This window comes from Olea europaea, chromosome 7, assembly GCF_002742605.1.
Source record: "Olea europaea var. sylvestris chromosome 7, O_europaea_v1, whole genome shotgun sequence".
In the NCBI taxonomy this organism is placed as follows: Eukaryota; Viridiplantae; Streptophyta; class Magnoliopsida; order Lamiales; family Oleaceae; genus Olea; species Olea europaea.
Genome location: NC_036243.1, coordinates 17,177,634 through 17,189,265, shown reverse-complemented (window position 1 = coordinate 17,189,265; position 11,632 = coordinate 17,177,634).

Here is an 11,632-nt window from a genome sequence, read left to right as displayed (position 1 = left end):
CAGATGTCCAACAACTCTGAACCACCAACTTGTGATATTTTCATAAGAAATCAATGTTTCATTAATGGTTACATTTGGGATGTCTCATTGTGAAATACTTTAAAGAGATTTCTCATGGAACTGAAAAGGATTTTTAGGTTGACAATTGACTTAAATTTGTGGTTTAAATGTCTTTATTTTCTTTCAAGGAAAATAAATGTTATGATGTAAAAATATGTCATAGAAACTCTTTCTCTTTTCTCCACTGAATCTCAATAAGATCATATGGCTTAAGATCATCTAAACAATCAGAAATATGAAGAACATTTGTAGGAGTATCAACAGTTGGTGGCCTTAATCTATTCCATTCTATATTTTCCTCTATCATCTGCTTTCCTTGCATCGAATGACTACAAAATTTATTGGAACTTCATAAGATTGTGGCATTTCTTAATCATTTGATCATCAAAAATAGAGGTGCAAATCACTGTTTAGAACACAAAGAAAACTACAAAAGAAGACGTGCCACAAAGTTGTCAGCTTTGGAATCATAGCAAACTTTAGCATCATAACATGAAGATAAATCAATATGCCCATTCCGCCCTTTAAAATATTAAGTCGTGTGCTTGGCACACAATATTAGCTAGTTTTAAAGAGTCAAACAATCATACACACATCGAGAAAATTACCTCGCGATTATACACCTGAGTTGGGAACCAAAATTTTCTGATTTCAAGAGCCATATAGCAAGACATGATTGAATTTTCTTGTTTAGAACTTCTTGACTTGCTATCTCCCACCTCCATCTTTCATCTATTCAGAACAAGATTAATAATAAAACATGAAAAAACTCTGAAATGGGCTTTTGTACATTGCAGGACCACCAGTTATTCTTGAATCATTCTGGCATTCCTATTCTGTATATGAAGCACCACCAACTAGTCTTTCCCATTTTTGATTCATATATTCTTCTATAAATGATCACTTTTACACTTTTCTCTCAAATTCTTACACACTTCTGCCATACTACACATCCCAGTAGGTGAAAGATTTTCAAGAATGTATATTGCTTTTCACTACGTAAACAAATCAAATCGCTACGTCCTCAAAAGACAAAGTAAAAAATTGCAGTCATTGCTTTATATGAAGGAAAACATCACATACAGACATAGAAGCAAAGCAAATCTTATGTACAAGAAAAAAGGGGTTCTAAAGTTCAAAACATTGGTTACTTGAATGTCTGTTCGCAACAGTGATTGTTCGGGTTCACGACGGTGGTATTTAGAACTACCTGGTTAGATGAAGAAGATATGACAGAATAGAAGGAGATGGCGAAGGATTCTGGAGTGGTGGCGTTCCAAATGGGAAGAGACGATGGTGGCATTGGATAGAGAAGAGAATGATCGGAAGGGTTGCAAACAATTTGGGAAAGGGGGAAGGGAAATTTTCTGTGATGTTGAAGGAGGGTAATTTAGGTAATTTATTAATTTGAAATTAATATATTTATTTTAAAATTTTTATTCCGGTCAAAGGCTAAAAATGCAAAGTGTATTGTGAAAGAGTCTATTTCACCCAATTTCCACTTGTGTATTTTAAAATTCTGGGTATATGTAATTTTCACTTTTGTCAATTTGGTCTTCTAATGTTTAAGCATATTCAAGTTAGTCCTTTAAATTTGGTCCTTAGTCTTCCAAGAATGTACGAGTTGGTCCATCATCTAGGTTTTCGTGCACTTATAGCACCTGCCAATCTGTTATTTTTGTCCGAGTTTTAGGCCCGAGCCTCAAAAGTGCATATTTGTTTATCCGCAACTCTGAAATGCGATCAGTTTTTTTGCATTGAATTCCAAATTCAGTTACTTTTTCAATGGTACATCATTTTCTTTATGTAGATCTTCGTTCCAAACTTTATGCATTAATTTCCTCACATACTTAGCAGGTAGGTTCATGTTTCGAATCTTTCAACCTTTTGTGCTCCAAAGCTATTAAATTTTACATTAATCATCTTTAAATATGAGATTTAAACTATAAACACATTATATTCACCACATTAAGTAGAATTCCTCCCAGTAAATCAATATTTTGCTAGCTTATAAGATTAGAAAAATGTTTAAAACGCACTTATTTAATATATTCAATAATCAATATTCTTGGGATGACACTCTATCATTCATTATATTATTTGTTTATGATATATCTTGTTAGGGGACAAATTCGCAACAATTTTGTGTTACATTATAGATAATAAAAATTTCAAAAAAAATATCAAGTTAAAATTAAATGAATAACTCAAAGAAACAATGAGATATTATTACATGCAAAACATTAGCTGTAGCCTAATGTAGACCCCTTCTTACAAGGTTGTTTAGGTTTACGTGAAGGGAAAGTTCAAATTTAGTTTTTCTTTGTCGAGGACTCAAGATATTGAATTGCAAGTGTCTTTTTAATAAATAGTGGTGTAAAGAACAGGAGTGGGGTTATCTCATGCCTTGTTAGCAGCCGCAGTGTGGAGGCTCGATTCCTGAGACATGGAATTGAACTCCTTGTAAGCGCAATGTACAGACAGCTCTTGATCCCTGACTTGTTGAGGCACATCCCGCGATTTACCTCCCTCACAAAGCTCTAGAGACGGGACGGTGGGGGCCCTCAAGGTTGGAATTCAACCTTTTTTTTAAAAAGAAGAAAACAGAGAGAAAACCCCTTTCTTGAGACTTGTTTAATGCGGGTTGACCAGACAAAATTGAAGGGATTAAATTCAAACTTTGGCAATTTTCACCCAGTTTAGAATCACATTTCAAATCGAAGATGGCTTTGATGCTGGCCACAAGTCCCTATTGATATTTTGGCAGTTCGAAATTTTATATCAATGTAGATGTTTCATTGATGGGCTCATGGGCAGCACCCTGTTAGCGAATATCATTTCAACCCATAACAAGTTTTTCCCAGTAGCTCTGGCAAAATAGTCTGTCGTGTTACCTTCTCTGTCTAGGTTACAAGTCAAGAAAGCAGAGAAAATTCCATATCATTTGAATACCAAGTATTGCAATTAGGTCATCATCACCCATAATTAGTTTATGTGAAAACTTGTTCCCTTTAATGGGCCACAAATATTTTCTGTACTTGCTGGGCTCTAATTTAAGAGTACACTTCTAATCCAATGTAAATGGTTAGAGGTGAGATTATTATTCATGGCTCTAGGTATAGGCCTTCGTCGTCTACTACGTGCCGGCTAGGCTCCTTAGAGAATGTTGTTGGAATATAGTGGTACTAATTAAACCGGATTATCGCATACTATATATGTAGTTTAGATATCGATTTTAAGCATACCGTATATGCTGCCTACTGTATTTGCTTCCTATCGTATATGCTTTTTACCGTATTTGCACATATTTTCTTTACCCTTTTCATATATACCGCATTTTCACTTACACATAAAAATACCAAAATTTATAAAATATATTTTTTTTCAGATTTTTATTTTTAACATAAATAGAAATTAACGCAGATTAATTTTGATAAACATAAATAGAACGATAATATAATAAAACGACAAATTACGCTAAATAATTAAATCTACAAGAATAAATTGCAAAGGTGTAATTGCAAAATAAATAAATAGTAGATTAATTTTCAACCCGAGACTTGTGCGAACACAGTTTTCTTAAAACAGATTCGCCTCCTCACTGTAAGTGTTTGAGGTCTAATCCGAGCGTCTGTTTCCTTGAATACAACGGTATGATCCGTAGAATCTAAGCACCACATATACTACTCTTGCGAACTGACTAGTATCCAAACAATATCACCACAGTGAGGACGCTGAACAAAAATTGAGATGCAGACAAAAAAAAAATTGTAGAATGTTTTCCTCCTATTTTCGTGTGTGTTTTCGTATTTATTGGAACTGCTGGAAAAATGATATTTTATATAAGTTTAAATCTGTCTATTAACTCCATAGAAATAAACACTAGAGTTGCTTCAATTTCTGTGAGTTTTGGCAGTTTTCGAAAATTCAAGGTCAGTTGAAGAAAGCAAAAAATTGCAAAACATGGACACTCCAAACGAGCCAATTTTTTGCTTCGTTCGGTCCGACATTTCTTATACGCACACAAGTTCAAGGTCCGAAGGCAATTTCGGTCTATGATCACCCCCTTGATGCACAAGTGGAAAGAGCCTCTTTGCTACACATAATTACACCCTTCCAAAGTGTAATCCTATATAAACTGGTTCATACTTTCTTCATTTTTCTACGTGGGACTAGTTTTATTTTTCCACATAAACCATCTTCCAATGGTCATCTTTGAGCTCCAATTACTCATTCACTCAAACTTCATTTTTGGCAAATAAATATATGATTTTGATGCTCTCATGGAGGAGAACACGAATCAACTTTTATATTCCAAATTGGACCAACGGATTCCATCGAAAATCTTGCCAAAAATGAGTCATTTACTCATTTTTTCCAACAATCCCCCACATGAATGAAAATTGGGAGAAACATGATACCGTGAGACACAAGACTTGGCGACCTTGAGACACAAGATTAGGTGATAAAGTTCAACAGTTAAAGCATGTATAGAATAGGTAGGTATTACCCTTTGAACCTTCCCTTGTGAAAGTATATTTACTTTACTAGCTGACCAGTAGACGTATTGTCCTTGAACTGTTCTGCCATTTATGTAAACAATGATATACTCCACACAGAATTCTTCATAACACAGATCATTTCTCATTATTATGTTTGTTTTGGCCATGAACATATGCCTGGTTCTGTGAAAGTTCTTAAGAATTGAGCCCCACACAATTCTCTTAGAAGCGGCCCCACTTCTCTCTCACATAGGTGATTTCTTATTACAAGTAACCCGCATTACTTGGCTCAATTTTCGACGCATAAAAATCATTAAAAGCCTATTGCTTATCCTTCATCTTTACGGGCATCACTGTTACATCATAGGAATGGACAGAATGAAACACCTCCACAGTGATTTTATTAAGTCTTTACAATTAAGTTGTCCCTTTGAACCTAGATCTTGGTATCTTCAGTCAACTAGGTTGGGTTTCTTTTGTAATGACTTATCCATTCAAGGGCTTAAATCTCATTCATTTCGATGACTTTCCAACTAACTCTCTATTTAACCCTTTGATTAGCGGATTCGCAATGTTATCTTTTGACCTTACATAATCAATAGTGATAACTCCAATTGAGAGTAATTGTCTTATGGTATTGTATCTTCGACATATATGTCTAGACTTACCATTGTACATGTTACTCTGTGCCCTTCATATTGCTGATTGACTGTCATAATATATGTAAATCGCTGGCATGGGTTTTGACCATCTTGAAATATCCTCTAAGAAGTTGCGCAACCATTCGGCCTCTTCACCACATTTATCTAGAGCTATAAACTCAGATTCCATCATAGATCTGGTTAGAACTGTTTGCTTAGAGGATTTCCACGATATGACAGCACCTCCCAATGTGAACACAAATCTACTGGTGGACTTTGAGTCTTTTATATCAAATATACAATTTGCATCACTGTATCTTTCAATGACCACTGGATATCTGGTATAATGTAGTCCATAGTTACGAGTATATCTTAAGTACCTTAGTACTCTTACTATTCCTTTCCAGTGATTAGCTCCTGGATTACTCGTGTATCTACTCAGTTTACAGACTATGTAGGCTATATCTGGTCTTGTACAACTCAACAAGTACATTAGACTTCCAATAACTCTCGAGTATTCTACTTAAGAGACACTTTCATCTTTATTTTTAAATAGATGTTGACTTATATCTATCGGTGTTCGAGCCAAGCCAGTATCATTCTTAATAAACTTTTCCAAAAGTTTGTCCACATAATGTGACTAACTTAGAACAAGCCCATATGATGTTCTTGAGATTTTTACTCCAAGTATAACATCAGCTAAACCCATATCTTTCATACCAAATCTTGAATTCAACATATTTTTAGTGGATTCGATCATCTTATTGTCACTACCAACAAAAAGCATGTCGTCAACGTAAAGACACAAAATGACATAAACATCTTTAGTGTCTTTGACGTAAACACATTTGTCGCACTCATTGATTTTAAATCCACTCTCTATCATGACATTATCAAAATTTTCATTCCATTGTTTGGGTGTTTATTTCAAGCCATACCTTCATTTGAAATATCCAAAATATCCAATCTGAAACAAAAATTTACCAAATCCCCCAAACTTAAATGCCCATTTTCATTCAAAATTTTCGTACACATTTTAAAACCAATGGGAAAAATGGCATACTGCCTTTTTAAACGATTGAACGCCGTTTTAACTAATTTCATGTTTGCATCATTTTATATTTCTTCATATCCACATAAAAATTAATTAAAACAAGTTTTAAGTATATTTCGAGTGCTATTGAGTGTCCATGATCCAAAACGACATGCTATCATTATAAACCATTTGAGGGCGTTTTAACTAAAGTAAACAATTTTTTACTAATTTATAGTGAAATTGAGACTCCATAATCCAAAATGTCATGCTGGCATTTTAAATGATTGGGTGTCGTTTCAACTAATTTCACATCTGTCTCACTTTATTTTCACTCGTATGCACATGACAATGAACGAATTAAAGTTTTCATTACATTTGGACCCGAGTAACGATATAAAGTTCACAGGATATTGATCAATACAATACTGTGAATAAACTGAACTAGATATAACTACGAACGTAAGTAAGCTAATTTCGATTATATTCTAATTATGAGATAAGATATTCAACAAGTTGGCTCGTTTAACTTGTATAAGTTGTTTAAAATGTTCCAAGTCTTATCGACTTGTTTTAGAGTGAAATCAAGGCCCGTGATCCAAAACAGTATGATATTAATGAAAAGTTAGGTATTGTTTCAACTATTTTTGTATTCATTTCACTTTATGTTCACTCGTTTCCATATGAAATGAACGGATGGAAGTTTTTACTACTAATTTTGTATCCGTTTCACTTTATTTTCACTTGTATGCATATGAAAATGAATGAATGGAAGTTTTCATTATATTTGTTTCGAGTATTGGCATAAAGTTCACGCGATAATGACCAACACTATTGTTCTATGAGTAAACTGTATTAAATTTAACTATGAACGAAAGTATGTAAATTTCATTATATTCTAATTATGAGATAAGATATTCAACAAGTTGGCTCGTTTAACTTGTATAAGTTGTTTAAAATGTTCCAAGTCTTATCGACTTGTTTTAGAGTGAAATCAAGGCCCGTGATCCAAAACAGTATGATATTAATGAAAAGTTAGGTATTGTTTCAACTATTTTTGTATTCATTTCACTTTATGTTCACTCGTTTCCATATGAAATGAACGGATGGAAGTTTTTACTACATTTGGATATCGAAAACCCGCAATCTAAAACGCTACCATTTTAAACTATTGAGTGTCATTCCAACTAATTTCATATTTGCTTCACTTTATTTTCACACGTATGCATATGACAATGAGCGAGTGGAAGTTTTCTTTACATTTGGACCTGAGTATCAATATAAAGTTCACGCGATAGTGACCAACAATATTGTTTCATAAAAAAATTACACTAAACTTTACTGCAAATGAAGATAAAGAACTCCAATTCCGAAGTTAGTTTGTTTAACTTGTAAAAGTCTTTCTTTTGGATTATTCATGTCTATAACCACTTCAAAATTTAAGAATGAAAGTTTCAACTACATTTCAACGTTAGCGTCGACGCATTGATTAAAACTATAGCAAGTCATTCTATAATCTGATTGGAAACTACACTACACTTAACAATAAAGAAAAACGTAAGTAACAAGTATGGTATGCAACACATAGCACGTGCAGTAGTTCAATGTGTATTGGTCATGTATAATATTTCAAACACTATTTTACTAGTTTCAGAGTGAAATTGATACCACGTGACTCAAAAATGCATCTGGTCATTTTAAGCGTATGAGTGATGTTTCTACTCATTTTATGTTCGTTTTGATTTATTTACGCCCATAACCACTTGAAAGTTTAAGGATAAAAGTTTGAACTACATTTTGTTGACACATTGCTTCAAACTATAGCGAGTCACTTTATAATTAGTTGGAAACTATACTACACTAAACTTAATAATAAAGAAAAACATAAGTCACAAGTATGGTATGCAAAACATCGCATGTATAGTCGTTCAATATATACAAGACATATATAATGTCTCAAACACTGTTTTACTAGTTTCGAAGTGAAATCGATATCTTGTTACCCAAAATAACATATGATCGTTTTAAACGTATGGTTATCGTTTAGGGTATAGGGTTTAGGGCTTAGAGTTTAGGGTTTAGGGTATATGGTTTAAATGTGTGGTTGTCGTTTAATTTTTCAATATTTATAGTCTTGGATGATATTCCAAACATTGTTTTACTAATTTTGGAGTGAAATTGGGAACCTTTGACTCAAAACAACATACTATCATTTTACTCATAGGGATGCCATTTAGGGTATAGGGTATAAAAAAATATCGAACGTGTAACATTCAACATATATAAGTGAAATCCGAACCCACTACCCAGAACGACATGTGATCGTTTTACAAGTATGACTGCAGTTTAGGGTATACAAAATATAGCACGTTTCGTACTAAAATCAACCTGTCACCTCAAATGCACGTGAACATTTTAGTCGTATGACTGCATTTTTTTCTATTTCAATGTTCATTTCACATCATTTTTGCTCATTCAACCCGAACAAGTTATTTATGACGTAAAATGGCATGATGTCATTTTAGATGGTTGTGTCTTTTCAACTATTTTTATATTCGTTTAACTTTATATTTACTAGTATCCATATGACATGAACAAATGCATATTTTTACTACATTTGAATACCAAGGTCGATACGAAAGTTCACACGATTATGAATCAACGACAAAGTAGACGTAAAAAAAGTTGAATTCTATCAACATGAGAGGGAAGAAAGACACGTAAAGTTGAATTCTATCAACTTGAAATTGTGATGGTTTTTGATACATTTTGATGATTTTGACAAATTGTTATGTATGGATAGGCACTTTTGATGGATATATTGATGTAATTATTGAATTTAATATTTAAATTGTGTTGTTTTCTAATAAATTTTAATGGTTCTGTTTGTTCAAGTTTTGTATGATGTTCGAAACACTATTTTACTAGTTTTGGAGTGAAACCGAGACTTCCTAAAATAAAACGGCATGTTATCGTTTTATACGTAGGGGTGCCATTTAGGGGGCAGAGTTTACAAAAACATAGCACTGTAATGTACAAGTGAAATCGAGAACCTGTTACCCAAAACACGTTATCATTTTACAAGTATGACTGTCGTTTAGGTATACAAAACATAGCATGTTCCAATATTTGTTTAGTAGTGAAATCGAGACCCAAATCGTGAGAAAATTACACTAGAGTTTACTGCAAAAGATGATAAGGAATTCAAATTCCATCATATTTTATTATGAGTTAAGATACTCAATAAATTAGCTTTTTTTAACTTGTAAAAGTCTTTCTTGTCATTTCAAAACGACTAAGTGCCATTTCTTCTAATACCATGTCTATTTCTCCTTATTTTCACCTGTATTCACATGAAAATAAAGGAATGCAAGTTTTCGTTGCATTTGGAATGAAATCGAGATATTGTAAACCCATACGACATGTTGTCATTTTAAATAGATGGGTGTCATTTCAATAAATCCTTGTCCGTTTCACTTTATGTTCACACGTATCTTTATAAAAAAAAATGAAATCAATTATTTCCTATGTTTGAACATGTGTGAGTAACAACACACTTGTCTCTTGAGTAACTACACTACACTAAGTACAAAATTAACTCAAACTCTAATAACTATAAATAAAAATTATAATTTGTGGATGACAATAACTAAAAAGTAAAAAGCAAGTTGTCTGATTGTTGAATTTTCATTTTGAAAGTTTTGTTAACTAATGTGGAAAGTATTGGAGTGAAAATGATAATTTATTCTTGTTAATCTAATTAAAATGGTAGGGTGCCGTTTTCAAAACCACGTAAACGGCATGGTATCATTTTCCCCTGCATGCATAATGAAGTTGCCTATTGCCACCTGATATATCTTAGAAACAACTTAACTTCTACCAAATATGAATAGAGATACAGAACGTCATCATTTTTCTAACATAATACAATAAACATCATATTTATAAAAGGATAAGATCACTTCTGCATTGCTAGATTTTCTTAAAATAATGGCATGAAAATGTATAAGCAAAAGTAACAACATTTTCTACTTCTAAACTGCGAGCCTTCATTCTTAATTTACTGCATCAAAGACAAACCACAACTTTCAAATTAGCAAAAACAAAAGATAAATCTAAATAAACATAAAAACAAAATGGCAATATCATAGTACCAACTGCAAAGTTAACCAAGGATCTAATCCACTAAAACATGTAAACCTCTAAATAATTAAACTAGAATATCAGTTATAGAAGAGAAAGCTAAGACATAAAAGAATCACAGAGTGACAAAAAAATATTGAAATCCCAAAAAGGTCTAATCTCTCCTAAACATCAAAACATTAGAAAAATGTTTACAAAATCCTTTCTCGAAAAATGAGGTTGAACTAGGGGCTTATTGGCTTAGTATTCAATACGGTGTACCAGAAAATAAAGATTGCTAAGATAATCTTACCATTAATATGACACACACAATTAACTTCATGGCCATTGCATATTTCCAGATGTCCAACAACTCTGAACCACCAACTTGTGATATTTTCATAAGAAATCAATGTTTCATTAATGGTTACATTTGGGATGTCTCATTGTGAAATACTTTAAAGAGATTTCTCATGGAACTGAAAAGGATTTTTAGGTTGACAATTGACTTAAATTTGTGGTTTAAATGTCTTTATTTTCTTTCAAGGAAAATAAATGTTATGATGTAAAAATATGTCATAGAAACTCTTTCTCTTTTCTCCACTGAATCTCAATAAGATCATATGGCTTAAGATCATCTAAACAATCAGAAATATGAAGAACATTTGTAGGAGTATCAACAGTTGGTGGCCTTAATCTATTCCATTCTATATTTTCCTCTATCATCTGCTTTCCTTGCATCGAATGACTACAAAATTTATTGGAACTTCATAAGATTGTGGCATTTCTTAATCATTTGATCATCAAAAATAGAGGTGCAAATCACTGTTTAGAACACAAAGAAAACTACAAAAGAAGACGTGCCACAAAGTTGTCAGCTTTGGAATCATAGCAAACTTTAGCATCATAACATGAAGATAAATCAATATGCCCATTCCGCCCTTTAAAATATTAAGTCGTGTGCTTGGCACACAATATTAGCTAGTTTTAAAGAGTCAAACAATCACACACACATCGAGAAAATTACCTCGCGATTATACACCTGAGTTGGGAACCAAAATTTTCTGATTTCAAGAGCCATATAGCAAGACATGATTGAATTTTCTTGTTTAGAACTTCTCGACTTGCTATCTCCCACCTCCATCTTTCATCTATTCAGAACAAGATTAATAATAAAACATGAAAAAACTCTGAAATGGGCTTTTGTACATTGCAGGACCACCAGTTATTCTTGAATCATTCTGGCATTCCTATTCTGTATATGAAGCACAACC